Consider the following 15,561-nt stretch of genomic DNA (forward strand, 5'->3'; position numbering starts at 1 on the left):
GAGGGAATAATCAGAGAGAATGAGAGAAGAGAAAGGGAGAGACAAGAACAACTTGAGGAATTTGAGAAGAGACTGGAAAAAGAAAGTGAAATGATAGAAAATCAGCAGCATGCTTTTAAAGAAACACTGAAACTCCTTGAAGAGAAGCATAAAGATGAACTGAAAACAAGAGTAGAGTGGAGAGAATATGAAAGAGAGAAAGAAGAGATGAAAAATAAAATCTGCTCTGAAACTAATGATTCATTGCAGGTTAGTGTTCATGTCACTTCTTGTCTTTCATTTTCTGTTAAAAGAACTACAATAATTATGATAATAACAGAGCAACTCTCAAAACAAACAATGACAATGAAAGTTGAGTGTTTTTTGAATATTTTGTTTACTGAATGATCTTTGTTGGTCTCCAAAGTCATAGCCTACAGGAAACTGGAGAGTGAATACAGCAAGTGGTCCTGGAGTCTCCACAGTGCCATCATGAAAATTGAGAACAAACTACACAACAATATAGAAAATGAAGCAATTTGCAAGGTTGAAGAAACTGATCTTCAAAAAGAACTAAAGGAGAACAGTAAAGAAGTGGAAAAATCCATGTCTGAATTATTTGAGAAAGACAAAAATAAAGATATACTATTTCAATGGAAAACATCATGTGAAATCAAAATCAGAGATGTTCAAGAAAACATTGTGAGAGAAACACAGAGGAAATTAAATGAGATTCTTCATCAGCGAGACCTGAAGAAAAAGATTGATGTTCAGAGGACAAATCATGAAAACACTCTCTATGAAAAGAGCAAAGAACTTGCCTTAAAACTCAAAGACAAAATAAGTGATAAAGAAACACTGAATAAAGAGTTTGATATGTTTTGGGAACAATGGATGAGGAAGATCATCACAGACATTACTCCAATCGAAGACACTGACATAATGAGAGATGTGAGAGAGATCCTCAGTGACGTCCATGATGGTGTTCCTATAGACCACAAGAAGAGGAGGGATGTTTTTTGTGTGTCAAATTATTCAGATTATGTATGGTTAAAGAGATTCAGTGGACTTACAGGAATTTTAACAAATGTCTACAAATCAGCTAAAGAGAACTTTGGCGACTTTCTGTCTAAAGAGGATAAAGACCAAATAACATCTTTAATCTCAGATGTTGCTCTGCAGACAGACACAATGATTCAGTTGTTTGACATTTCAAAGATGGGCTACAACATCAGCTGCATTCAACAACTCATAGGTTACATCAAGAGGCGATTAAAAGAACATCAGGAAGGACCAGTGAATTATGAGTTCAAGAATGAATTCTTCATGGATTTGGTTTATACCATCTGTAAAAAGGCAAATAAGATTATCACTGATGAACAAAGAATGTTCATGGAAGACAATGATCCTCTTCTCTATTTGGAGGAGAAGAGAAAAGAATACTATAGTATTTTCCAGAAACACCTTCATGGAGCCACATCAGCTGCCATTTTTGGTGAGATCATTTGTCAGAAACTTAAAGAGCCCATTAAGCAGAGTCTCTACAAAAAGACCGCAAGAGATTTGACAGATGAAATAATGACTAACTGTGAAACACTGAAGGGAAACAGATCAAAACTGGATAAACACATCCTGAAGTTGTTGGCAGAAAATGAGAATTTTTCTGCATACATGGACTACATTAATTATCCCAGAGATCACTTCAAGAGTTTCATCAGAGATGAAGTCAGTCGTTACATCACCCGTAAGTTCAGTGCGAGTGTTTGGCCCAAGATGAAGCAGAACATCATACTCCTGCAGCAGAGGATAATGAACGCATCACATGAATCTAATGAATGTGTTAAAGAGAACAGTGGAGATGTTAGTTTGTGGTTAAAGAGTTTCACACTGCAGCTCTCAGATGTGCTGATCTTCTCAGAAGAAGACCTTGATGGAGTGAAACTTGATGATGTTGATGGTAAACTCATAAAAGGAGTGATAAAGAAAGTACTTCCTCATATTATGTCAGACATCAGAAGAGAATTCAACATAAAAACATTTAATGAAAAACTGAAATTCAAGTCCAAGCCAGATGAGATTTTGATTGATCACTTGTGTCGGTGCTGTTGGGCTCAGTGCCCATTCTGTAAAGCCACCTGCACCAACACAATAGAAAACCATGATGGGGATCACAGTGTTGCTTTCCACAGAGTGAGGGGAATTAATGGTACATGTTACCGTTTTACACAGAGTCTTTGTGCTGATATTTGCACAAATTTAGTGGCAAATGATCAGGATATTTGTCCATCAAGTGGAAAGATTTCTTGGAAAGAAATCAAAATAACAGGGCCTAAATATGACATCTGGAGCATCATCCCTGGCCACTCAGTGCTGCCCTACTGGAAGTGGTTTGTGTGCAGATTCCAGAAAGATCTGGAAACATACTACAATAAAACATTTGAGTGTGAGGGTGAGATTCCATATGAATGGAGAACATACACAAAACAGAATGCTATTGAGAGTTTAGACAAATGTATTTTATAAATGTAGCAGATACAGAATGAAACTTTTACCTCATAACTGGAGTCTGCTCTGATCACAAAACCTCACTGAGACTCAGAATTCATCAACATCTCAGCAGAACATTGATGCACAAAATAAGTTTGAGTCAAGTATTCTCTTTCACATAAAAGTATTTGTAAACATATTTTTGAAGAATATGCCTGATTTTGGCAAAAAGACAAAACTCAAATGTTTGATGTCATGATAGACTGTTAATGAATAAATATATTGTTAAAGCTGAACAGCTACTGAAAAAGAAAGAAAGAATGCAAAGGGTGTCAGATCTGTGACATACTGTAATGATCTCATGTATATGAAAATGATTTAATTTCAGACTGGGCAAATATCAACATAACTCAAGATGCATAATACTTTATTCTATTAAAAACTAAAGTAATTGCCGGGAATTTTAGTATGAAAATCTCTTTTGCTGATTTTCTATTCTTCAATATTATTTTAGTTTTTGTGCGTTTTTAGATGCTTTTTGTTTTATCTACACATATGCTACAGTATAGACTTACCTGATTAACGTTGGATGAGGAACTGAGTCTGAGTTTATTGTTACACAAAAAGTAGCATTATAACTGCACTTCTTTGTCAAGGATAACACAAAGTTGCATTAACTTATTTCCATTGTGGTCCTTAATTTTAAAGCATCATGATGGTGATGATGGTTCTTTTGGCATGCATCTCCACACGTATTACATACAGTCAAGTTCAAAATTACATAAAATCAAGTTCAATACATAAACACCAGTCACAAAATACTAAACCATTTTTATGTAGACATCCTATATAAAAACAATCTTTTCACTCTTATACTTAAACCATCACCATCTGTTAAAACCTTAATATCCAAAGGTAGCTTATTCCAATCTTTTGCACCTAAATAATTAAATGACCTTTGAAAATACAAAGACTTAAACCTAGATAAATTAAGATCAATAATATTAGGCTGGTAAAACATCCATGCCTTACATTAACCCATGAAAGGTGAAAGTTAAAATACACTGGGGGTCTATTATTAATTATTTTGTGTACCATTTTTAGTACTGTATAACATACTAATCTTCTTTTGATAACCAAGCTGCCGAAAGTGTATATTTTCCACATGACTAAAACATAATCCTAAAACTAATCTCATCACTTTATTTTGTAACTTTATCATCAACATTCTAGATAAATTGGTCATCCATGAACAACACACACACAAAACACTGAACTAGACCTGTGGTAAGTATCTTTAAACTTTCGCTATTTAAAAAAACCTTATGTATCTATCTATACATTTGATTCTAGAATTAACTTTCCCAAAAACTTGCAAGGTCATACTTACACCACTCAAATTATTATCCAGAAAACAACCCAGATAATTAACCGTTGTCGTATTAACTAGTACATACTCAACATCTTTTGACTTTCAAATCATCTACCATTCGTAAGATATATTTAGACCCAAAAAGAATAGATGCTGCTTTACCTAGATGCAATAAAAGCTTATATTCAGACAGCCAGTCCTTTACCTTAATAAGCTTCTAACCTAATTGTTCCTGAATTTTATTAGTCTCCTTTTCTGAAAATAATAAAGCAGCGTCATCAGCATATTAAAACATATTACACTCACACACAGCTTGGATATCATTTATAAATAATAAAAACAAAAGAGGACTAAGCACACTCCCTATGGGACTCTGTAATTCACAATTTTACACTCAGAAAGAATCCTGGCCAACCATGATTTAGCTGTACTTGAAAAACTCACAGCACAAACTTTATCCAGTAATATTGCATAGTCCACCAGCTCCTCATTTCGGGTGGAGCAAAAACAAAGCGTCACCTCCTATGCTTCCCAGCAGAAAGATCAGGGGTCAGGACGGAGCTCTCAGCCGAAGTCTTCCAAAATGGAATTCTCTCAAGGAAGGCTTCGGCAAAGAAGCCCTGACGCATTGGTACCAGGCTATTGTTTAGTGTTTCTTTTGGAATAACTACTTTAGAGAAGAACTGTACAAAACAGAAAGCATTAGCTTTAGCTTTTACAGTTTTTTTTAACGTAAACACTTCTGGATACCACATTGTCACATATGATCAACATACTTACAGCCTGTCCTAATTCTTATCAGTGGACCTACAGTGTCCATTCCGAATGGGAACAGTTGACAATTTGCACTTAGAACAGGCACTGCTTATTTTTTGCTATGTATTTTCGACTCACCCAGTCTCTCCAGTACTACAGCTGCACTGGCTTAAAGTCCTCCAGCAAACACTAAACATATGTAAACTCCTTTATCCTCAGTTCTTACACTCTTCAGTCTGAGAGAGAAGTTTCCATTGGGGATTTCAGCAGTGAAGAACTCAACTCTATCTCTGTATTGCTCATCTGATGAATCTGGAAAGTCTTATTGTTTTGTCTTATTTGTTTTCTTCAATGAAACCTCTTCAATGTGTTCAGGTTTGATGTGAGAGTTTACAGAGCAGTTCAGAGTGATGTCCTCACCCACAGACACAGATATGGATTTGTATGATCCTGATATTAGCAAACTCTCTGAAATAATAAAATAGAATAAAACTGAAATAAGATGTAAAATATTGGATGACCAATAATTTTCTAAAGTAAGAGATATTACTTAATTGGCCCAAAAACAGTACACAGAACCTTGTAGATTACAATTTGCAACTAGACAGATGTGCTGTTACTTCCTCTACTGTCAAAAACCTGGGTGTTATATTAGACAGTAACTTGTCTTTTGAAAATCATTTTTCCCATGTTACAAAAACAGCATTCTTCCATCTTAGAAACATTTGCCAAGCTACGAAACATGTTACCTGTTTCTGATGCAGAAAAGCTAGTTCATGCATTCATGACCTCTAGACTGGACTATTGTAATGCACTTCTAGGTGGTTGTCCTGCATCTTCAATAAACAAGCTACAGGTAGTCCAAAATGTAGCGGCTAGAGTGCTTACCAGGTCAAGAAAAATATGATCATATTACCCCAATTTTACAGTCTCTGCACTGGCTACCTTTTACAAATTATTATTACTTACCTATAAGGGCCTTAATGGTTTATCTCCTGCGTACAGGCACGTGCACAGGTAGGGCTCAACCTGTGCAGAGCATATGCCCTTTTTGCCCTTACACTCCGAAGTGCCCTTTTTTTGGTGTTTTATTTTTTTTTTAATCAATGCTATTGGTCACCCTTTACGTCTGTCTGTCTGTTTTACAAATATTTAGCAAATGAAAGTTCTTAAAAACGAGCTTGTGTAAATCTTATTCGATCCTCAAGTGTCTGTAAGTAAGCTGATAACTCCGCCCCCTCTATATTCATTGAATAAACTGAAGTTCCACAGCAGCCGCACAGTAGACAACAGCTGAGCTGAACAAAGTTTTGCGAAGGGAAAATAAATATCTTGTTGTTTGAATAAGTACTACTAAACACTATGTCTATAAAGGCTCATATTTTATTTATTTGATGTCTGACTGACTCACTGACTGAGACATGTGGGACGTCGCCTGAGGGCTAGCATTTGCCATCTAGTCATAGCCAATACATAGCCGAAACTTAAATAGCCTGTGCATACAGTAGCATTTCATCTTTTATAAAATGCGATTTTGGCCAAATGCATTTTACCACAGGGTAAAACTGAGCGCTCCGTCTATAAAGCTACAAAAACTAGTTTGTAACCTGTAGATGAAAATGTAATGTGAGGCGCCGTCGCCGTTTTAATAACGGACAAAAAAACAAAATTCACATTTGCACACATTCGCTGGTCAAAAACTATATATTGGTAAGTACAACAACATATAATTTGTTTTTACCATCGGAAAATCATAACAGGTGCGCCCCCGCGCTGTTTCGTACTGGAACTTACACAAAGTGACGAGTGATCCTCGTCACCTAGATAACATATATAAGAAATTTCTTCTTTGATTTATGATTGCTGATACACTTAATTTATTAACATTTAGGCTAATCATGTTATGGTATACTCTCCGCTCGTCCTCACATGTATAAAATGTAGTAGTAACTAAAAAAAAATTACAGAAGATCACTGTGAAATCTTTATATTTTATCATGCAGAATGTAATTCATGATTCATTCCAAGGCTTCATTTATTTGATCCAAAATACAACAAAAACAGTAATATTGTGTAATATTTTTACAATTTTAAATAACTGTTTTCTATTTGAATATATTTTAAAATGTAATTTATTTTTGTGATCAAAGCTGAATTTTCAGCATCATTACTCCGGTTCAGTACTCTTCAGTGTCACGTGATCCTTCAGAAATGCTTTTCACTGCAACTGTACTTTTCACACTATTTTTATTTATTTTTTCATTGCTTGGCTTATTTTAGGGAAAGTGTAGTGAATAAGAAACCTTCAAGAGACCAACATCCCTGGTCCACCAAAGTATCAAATTTTTGCCAGGTAGGCGGATGTTACATGTTGGATATGTTATAGTAACGGTATGGCTATAGTTTCTTATAATCTGGAACTGAGTTTGGACATAATTACTTAAATTATATTTCAAAAAAGTTTGTCAAAAATACTTGACTCATTGCTCACCTTCCCCTCTTCTCAATGTCATTCATAATCATGTTAACCAAATAATACAAAATTAGCTTATAAAACCAAACAGAATAGCTAAAAAAGAGAATATATATGGGAGAGGGACATCCCAGTGGATCACAGTGAAGTCATAAACATCTTCAAGCACATGGCTCACAGAAGGTTGCTGTTGTAATTAGGTTTAAAGAAGCCCTTAAAACCCTGTTTATCTATATTATCTAATTATCTAATATTATTATTATGGTTGTTATTAATCGTGAATAAATCTAAAGCTTTTGAGACTATTATTTTGTGTTATTGAATTTGTCATGAAGATGTGACCATTTCTTCCTTTTATGCAGGCTTACTAAATAATCTTGATATAAAAAAAGGGGACGGAGGTGCCCTTTTTCAGTTTCAGCACATGCCCCTCAAAAGGTCTGTTTACGGCTCTGCCTGCGTACCTAACTAGTCTTCTACCACGCTACAATCCATCACGCTCCCTAAGGTCACAAAACGCTGGACTTTTGATAGTACCTAGGATATCTAATTCCACTAAAGGAGGTTGAGCTTTTTCGCATTTGGCTCCCAAACTCTGGAATAGCTTTCCTGATAATGTTCGGGGTTCAAACACACTTCCTCTGTTTAAATCTAGATTAAAAACACATCTCTTTGGAAAAGCATTGAAATAACGCATCTCATAATCTTGGACTGCAGTTCAAATTGATCAAATGCACATTATTATTCTTTAGCATGGGTTAACCAAAATAAATTTTACTTGTTTGGAACAGCAGCTACGCTAATTATGTCTCTATTTTGTTTCTCTGTTTTGGTAACTAGGATTTACACAAGCTCCAGTCTGGATCCAGAACACCTGAAGAGATGATGCCAACCCTGAAACAACATACAGAACTACAAATTTGTTTGATTGCATCATATAATAATTGCTGTTAATAGTGTTTGTCATCTGTTTGATCACGTCTTTAAATTATTTTTCATACATTTCTGCCATATGCACATAAAGTGACAGTCACCACTGATTAGCTACTACTAAATATTGTAGAAACATAATTTTCTGTGAAGTTGCTTTGCAATGATTTGTATCGTAAAAAGCACTATACAAATAAACTTGAATTGAAATAGGAGCTTAAAATATTTGAATGATTAACTAAATTAAGTTTTTATTCACCAGTATTCTTTATTTGAACCACAGTTTCACCAGAATCCTGCTGACTGTTAACTCTACATGTGTATCGTCCCTCATCTTCAGCTGTCAGATTGTCCAGACGGAGGGAGAAGTTTCCATGTTGAATCTGATCAGTAAAGAAATGAGCTCTTTCATGATAATCCTGCTGCTGGACCTCTGGTCGACTCTCACCATGTTGATACAGATGAACCAGAGCCTCTGAGTCTGTTCTTCTCCATTCCTGCTGCTGGTTCTCTGTTAGTATGTGTTCATGTTGATAAAGGTGAAAAACTACTGAAGATCCCAGAGGAGCAACCAGAGGACCAGAGGGACCATGCACAATGAAGGCTATGAATACACAATCTGATTAATGTATAAAATGAAGAAGAAAACATGAATGCTACTTCCAAGTACATTGATAATACGTACCATCAGCAAATAGCAGAAGTACAGATATAAAAAATACACCCATTGGCCATCATGTTTAAAAATTTGATAACTATAATAAATTATCATGTAAAAGAGCTTTTTATCAGCACGTTTTCATACCAGAATGGCCTTCACATCTGAAGACATCCTTGTAGTTTTGCTTTTTTTAATCAGAAATTGCAGTTATGCAACACTAATATATTTAGTGTTATTTATATATATAGTGTTATTTATATATAGTATATTTTTATGCTTGCACTGAATCCAAATTGCTCACATTAAGATGAGATGTCAAGCCAGGTTTGAGATGAGGAGATGGGATATATCAGAATCCACAGAAGAATCAAGCTGTGCAAATGTCTAATTCAGTAGTTTCGTCATACTGAGAAACGGTTATGGTGACACTCCTACTTCTGCTGTTTACATGATTTTTTTGTCTGTTTCTCTCATAAAAGTATGTACTGTTCAAATAAATAGTCATTTAAACTGGCCCAGTAAAGTCCAGCCACCATCTCTCTGATATCGACGTATTTTTCTTAACCACTAGATGGCACAAACCCATCAATTTTCTCCAAACCACTTGAGGGCAGTGTCAGTAGATTGACAGCAATATTGTAACAATGGCTACTATCTTGCATTCCAAATATTCATTGCTTGATGACATAATTAATCCAAGATGTCTAACAAACATAGCATTGTGCTAAATGCCCAGGGCATATCTGTGGAAAAAAAAAAACTTTTATACAAGGAGGTCACTTGAGGTATAAGAAATAAATAAATAAATAAAAAATAATATATATATATATATATATATATATATATATATATATATATATATATATATATACACATACATACATACTTTGGACCCTCTTCAGTTTGCTTATCGCCCCAACAGATCCATTGATGATGCCATCTCTCACATCCTGCACTCTTTCCTCAAGTACATTGACAGCAATAATGGGAACTATGTAAGGCTTCTATTTATAGACTATAGCTCAGCTTTCATAGCATAGTATATGTTGTGGTTACTGAGCTTTAAATACAAATACCACAGTAAACCTACGGTTACTGAGGTAAAACCATAGTAAATGTTGTGGTGATTGTGCTTTAGTAACTACAAATACCACAGGAAATGTCACATCATGATTAAAAACGGTTTTACTTATTTATTTAAAACTGCAACAGGTCTATAATATACAGTAGGAGTTGGCTTAGGCTAATGTCAACAGTAGGCTAGCAGCTGTGCTAACTGAGCAGCCCACTGTCCCATAATTTGAACGCTTACGCTGCCCTTTTAACACATGACCCCATCTAACGTGATGCAGAAATACTAAAATAATTAAAACAATACGGTTAACCACGTGATATCATAACAACAAAAAAGGGGGATTCGTTACCCTTACTTACCTGTTTGAGGGTGTACGCGCATCAGGTGAACTGGACGAACTGAGCCTTGCTGGTAACGTCACTGCCGCTGAAGCTGACGCGTGGTATAGACCCTTGGCTTGTTTGAGATGCGCCTTGCCTCGCCTGAAATCTAGGCGAGAGTAGGCGGCTGCAGTAAGGGGAGTATGGCGTTATTTCCCTGTCAAATGTCAAGAGCGCATTATTGTAGCGCGAAAGTACATTAATATAATGTGCGAGCGCGAATCTCTCTGCTCACGCGCGGGAACTGGGTGCACGCTCTCAGATACACGTTGCTCTTGTAAGAATTTTCTCTGGGCTCGCTCAGAGAGTATACCTGCACTTAAACCGTGTTCAGTGCAATCGCGAACCTCTCCTCTTCGCTTAAAGTAAGCGTGTATGTGCTTAGACTGTGTCCCGTGCGTTCACTGTTCACACATGGCCAAGTACTCTTCTCTTCAATTTCTTTCTCTTTGCTCTTGGCATAAATGCTGTCAAAATGGCAACAAACCAATCAGAAATAGGCTTCAACGACTGACCAATGAAAACGCGACATCGTACATGGAATCTTGTTGGTTGATATTGAACCGCACATGGAACATGGATTATTTTACATATAAATTACCGACTGTCAACCACATTGTTCACACTACGTGCCATGCCCATTGAAGGTTAGATTTTTTAGATAAAAAAAAAAAACGTGCGTGATTGATTATAACACTCAACGATGCAATCGGCGATAAAGAAAATCCATTGCAGATGACACTTTTCATTAATTTCACATCACTTCATTCGTGACAGCCATAGATAACAATTTTGCTGGGGCATTTTGCCCCCTTATCTTATTCCCCCGAAATATTTGTTTCAATTTAGCAGTTGATCTCGCTACGTACTTAATGTTTAATCACTGGTGTGATTGCACGAGACAATGTGTTAATTATCAGACGTAAAATATTATTTTTGCCTTTTGGAATCGGCTTTCAAATATATTTGGCTAAAAAATCTAACCTTCAATGGGCACGGCACGTAGTGTGAACAATGTGGTTGACAGTCTAGGTAATTTATATGTAAAATAATCCAATCGCCCTCTTCCCAGACATTTCTAAGATACATTTGACATATTTAACATCAAAACAAATAAAACTGGTTACCTGAGATCGTTGATTTGTGGATCCTTTTCGGCTCGTCTTGATTGAACTTCAGTGAACTTATTCCATGATGGGTCGTTCGCGAATGAGCCGAATCTAAGAGCCGGCTCTTGTAGGTGAACGACGAGAGCTGGCTCGCATTATTACATAAATCATTATGTTATAATGAAATAATGGATGCATTTTATTTTATTTAAAATAATTGACTAATTCAAAGAACAAAAAAAATATATTATATAGGCCTAAAGGCGCACATATTCGTTTCGACTGTCTGATCAGCCTCACATTCTATTCCTGTCAATCATACACGAGGTGTCAAGCAATTATATGGCATGCGGGAGGGGCCGAGCCATCACACACACCAAACACATTGTGTTAATGTCGGAGAAGAAACCGCATCAGCCCCTCGAAAGTAAGGCAGCTTGCATTTCTGAATGCAAATCTCTCATAAAATAAAAATATGATCAGCATTGTGTGTGTGTGTGTTCATGCTAGTTATACAAAACATAACTAGTGAGATTCATGCTGGTTATATAGCATGCCAAAAAAAGGGACCAGTTTAATCCTTTCAGTTATTTATTTTTCTTTAATATGGATTCTATTACGTTGTTCAGATTCAGATTGTATTTGTTTTGTAATGTTGTTGTTTCTATACATTAAAAAGTTTTAATTTAAATGCAAATGTTTAATAGTATTATTTTTTCATAACAAATCAATGCCTTTTTAAAGAAATTGTGAGACATTGTGAGTATGATTTCATTTAATAATTTAATTAGAATTGCTTGCACACCTATCATAGTCAAAACATTATTATTTTTCAAAGAGCCGTTTGTGAGGCAAAAGAGCCTGCTCTTTTCAGTGAGCTGAGTCAAACGAGCCGGCTCATGAAAAATAGCCGAAATCCCCATCAACCAATAAGATTCCATGTACGATGTCGCGTTTTCATTGGTCAGTCGTGGAAGCCTATTTCTGATTGGTTGTTGCCGTTTTGACAGCGTTTATGCCAAGAGCAAAGAGAAAGAATTCGAAGAGAAGAGTACTTGGCCATGCGTGAACGTACGGGACACAGTCTAAGCACATACACGCTTACTTTAAGTGAAGAGGAGAGATTCGCGATTGCACTGAACACGTTTTAAGTGCAGGCATACTCTCTGAGCGAGCCCAGATAAAATTCTTACAATAGCAACGTGTATCTGAGAGCGTGCGCCCAGTTCCCGCGCGCGAGCAGAGAGATTCGCGTTCCGCACATTATATCCCGTGCGCGAGCAGAGAGATTCGCGCTCACGCATTATATTAATGTACTTTCGCGCTACAATAATGCGCTCTCGACATTTGACAGGGAAATAACGCCATAGGGGAGGGGTCAAAAAAGACCTGTGAAGTCGGACACTTCCCGAATCTCGCTGTTTTGTCGCCTGCAAACGTCAGCAATGGAGGAGATCGCGTTCGCGTTTTTTTATCGCAGACGAAGTGAATGTAATCAAAATACCACTGTTTTGTCCACTGTTTTGTCATCATGTGCATCAATTCCTTTGTTCTGCTGAACACAAAGGATGAAATTTAGAAGAATGTTTGCAAACAAGCAGGTTTCTGCCACCATTTTACGTCCATAGTATTTTTCCATACTATGCAAGTCAAAGCTGTTTTGTAGCAAACATTCTTCAGAATTTCTTCCCTTGTTTTTAAGCCAGACCCTGACACTTCGCAGATGAAACCACACAAAGATGAGGCATAATGGCTTGGAACAACACCACTTCTGTTGCCAAAATGCGCGCGCAACTATTTGATCACGTGGGCTGTAAAAGGGTCTATTTGGACGCATCTTACCCCTGGCATGAATTGTTTCATTTTACATATTCTTATGCATGTTTATTTGTTTTTGTACTTGTTGTGAGTTGTATATGCTTGTACAAATTTTTGTATAATTTTTGCACAATAAAAAAAAAATATATATTTGGACGCATCTTCTTCTGGGATTTTATGGCGGTTGGCAAACCAACTTAAAAGGTGCATTCCCAGCACCTACTGAAATGGAGTGTGAAGCGCATATTGGAAAGGAAGTTTTAGCTAGATCTACTTTTTCAAAAAAAAAAAAAAAAAAAACATATATAAGAGTTTACACAGAGGGGAGTTTTACATCCTATTAAATAATCTTGTTTCCTTTAAAAATATAAATAACTCATGATAAATTCTTGATTGTTTGGTACCTTCTCCTAGGAGAATCTGAAGTGTCAGCTCATTGATTTCTATATTTCTTAAAGCGTGTCTTAGCTGGGACCACTCTCTTTCATATTTTTCGCATTCTATAAGCACATGTTCTACAGTTTCAGCTAACCCACATTTATCACAATTTCCATTCTCATGTTTACCAATTCTTTGTAAGCACTGATTTAATAAACAATGTCCAAGACGCATTCTTGTGACTAAAACGTCCTCTTTCCTGTTTCCGAATCTTCTTCTCTCTGAACCAACTTTTTCTTGAATGAAGTAAAAATGTCTACCTTTTGTTCCTTCATTCCATTCCTTCTGCCAAATTTCCTGTATTTGTTTCGCTATTATCACTTTAATTTTTGTGTTTTACTTAATGCCACTTCAACGTCAATTTGTGAATGATTTAATGCCTGTTTAGCCAGATTGTCAGCCTCCTCATTTCCTTTCACACCCATGTGCGATGGAACCCATACAAGATTTACCAGAATTCCATACTGTCTTGTTCTGTAGAGACTCTGCATTACTTCGTTTATCATGTCTTGCCTTGCTGATGATGTTCTACTTTCCAAGCTATAGAGCTGATAGAGAATCTGTACAAATCACTGCCCTTGTTGGTTGTATTTCTTCTATCCACTGAAGTGCTAGACATATTGCTATTATTTCTGCAGTGAATACCGAAATATGATCTGAAGTTCTTTTTGACATTCTAATGTTAAAAAGTGGAATATATACCGCTACTGCTGTTTTCCCAAATTCTGGGTCTTTTGAACCATCAATATATATTTGCACTGCACTATAATAAGTTTGATTTATGTATTGCTGTATACCTACACTTTCTAATCCATTTGTATTATTATGCTTTTCTTTAAGCAATTGGATATCAATCAAAGGCATTGGGAAAAGCCAAGGGGGAATTGCTGACCTACCCACAGTAGGGGCAACATTGAAATCACTTAATCCTATTCTCCGGGCTTCCTCACTGGCCTTCCATCCAAAACTTGATAACTTTTTATGTCCATATTCCCAACAGTCCTCCAACACCATTTTAACTGGGTGACTGTCCGAATGTCCCTTTATGCTTATGAAATACCTCATCTTTAACTTGAGCCTACAAATTACTTGAGGCATTAAACCCATCTCTACTTGCACTGCTGATATTGGGGAGGATCTAAACGCTACACAACAAATTCGCATAGCTTGTGACTGAACTGCCTCTAGTTTTACTAGTTGTGTTTTGGATGCAGTGCAATATACCATACTGCCATAATCTATTGCCGATCAAATTCCCTGAGTTTTATCTAAACGAAAGCCCCATTCATTTCCCCAGTTTTCTACCATTTTAACGGCATTCTGCAAACATTTTTCCACATACTTTAAATTACGCCCTCTTTTCCACAGTGCTCCATCATCTGCATATAAAGATCTTCCAATGCCCCATCAACCTTTGTAAAGATGTCGTTAATCATAATGTTAAACAGAATTGGACTGCTAACGCTTCCCTGAGGTGTTCCATTCTCTATTGTGGTGTATCTGGGAAAAAGCAGTACTTACTCTTACTTGTATAGTTCTGTTAAACAGGAAATCCCTGATCCAGTTATACATTCTTCCTTTAATTTCCATTTTTTTCTAACTTAATTAAAAGTCCCTCTTTTCCACATCATGTCATATGGCTTTTAGACATCAAAAAACACCCCTATTAAAGCTTCCTTATTTACCTGAGCCTTTCTTATTTCAGATTCCAGGCACACTGAGTCCATTGTATTACATCCTTTCCTAAATCCACTTTGGTAAGGTGATAAAATATTATCCCTTTCAATGACACACTAGTCTACTCATAACCATACGCTCCATTATTTTGCATAAATAAGATGTTAAAGCTATAGGTCTATAGTTATTTGGCTGTGTATGATCCTTGCCTGGTTTTAAAATTTTTGGACGCATCTGCTCTCCACCGAAATTAATGTGAAGGACTGGCGTATCATATGCACTTAAAATTGGCATTTGGCGTATGCATTACACGCAAATAGAAAGTGTAAAGTCGTGTTATTTATACGCAGATTGACGAGAACGGGTTGCGTCTGACCTCGGATCACTTGTCACCAAAATAGTTGTC

General features: G+C 36.3%; 1 pseudogene; it reads right to left on the reverse strand.

Annotated features, from left to right (window-relative positions):
* Nucleotides 1-4,510: 4,510 nt before the first annotated feature.
* On the reverse strand, nucleotides 4,511-8,725 carry LOC109064713 (annotated as a pseudogene).
* Between the last annotated feature and the right edge of the window lie 6,836 nt (nucleotides 8,726-15,561).

Source organism: Cyprinus carpio, chromosome A3, assembly GCF_018340385.1.
Source record: "Cyprinus carpio isolate SPL01 chromosome A3, ASM1834038v1, whole genome shotgun sequence".
In the NCBI taxonomy this organism is placed as follows: Eukaryota; Metazoa; Chordata; class Actinopteri; order Cypriniformes; family Cyprinidae; genus Cyprinus; species Cyprinus carpio.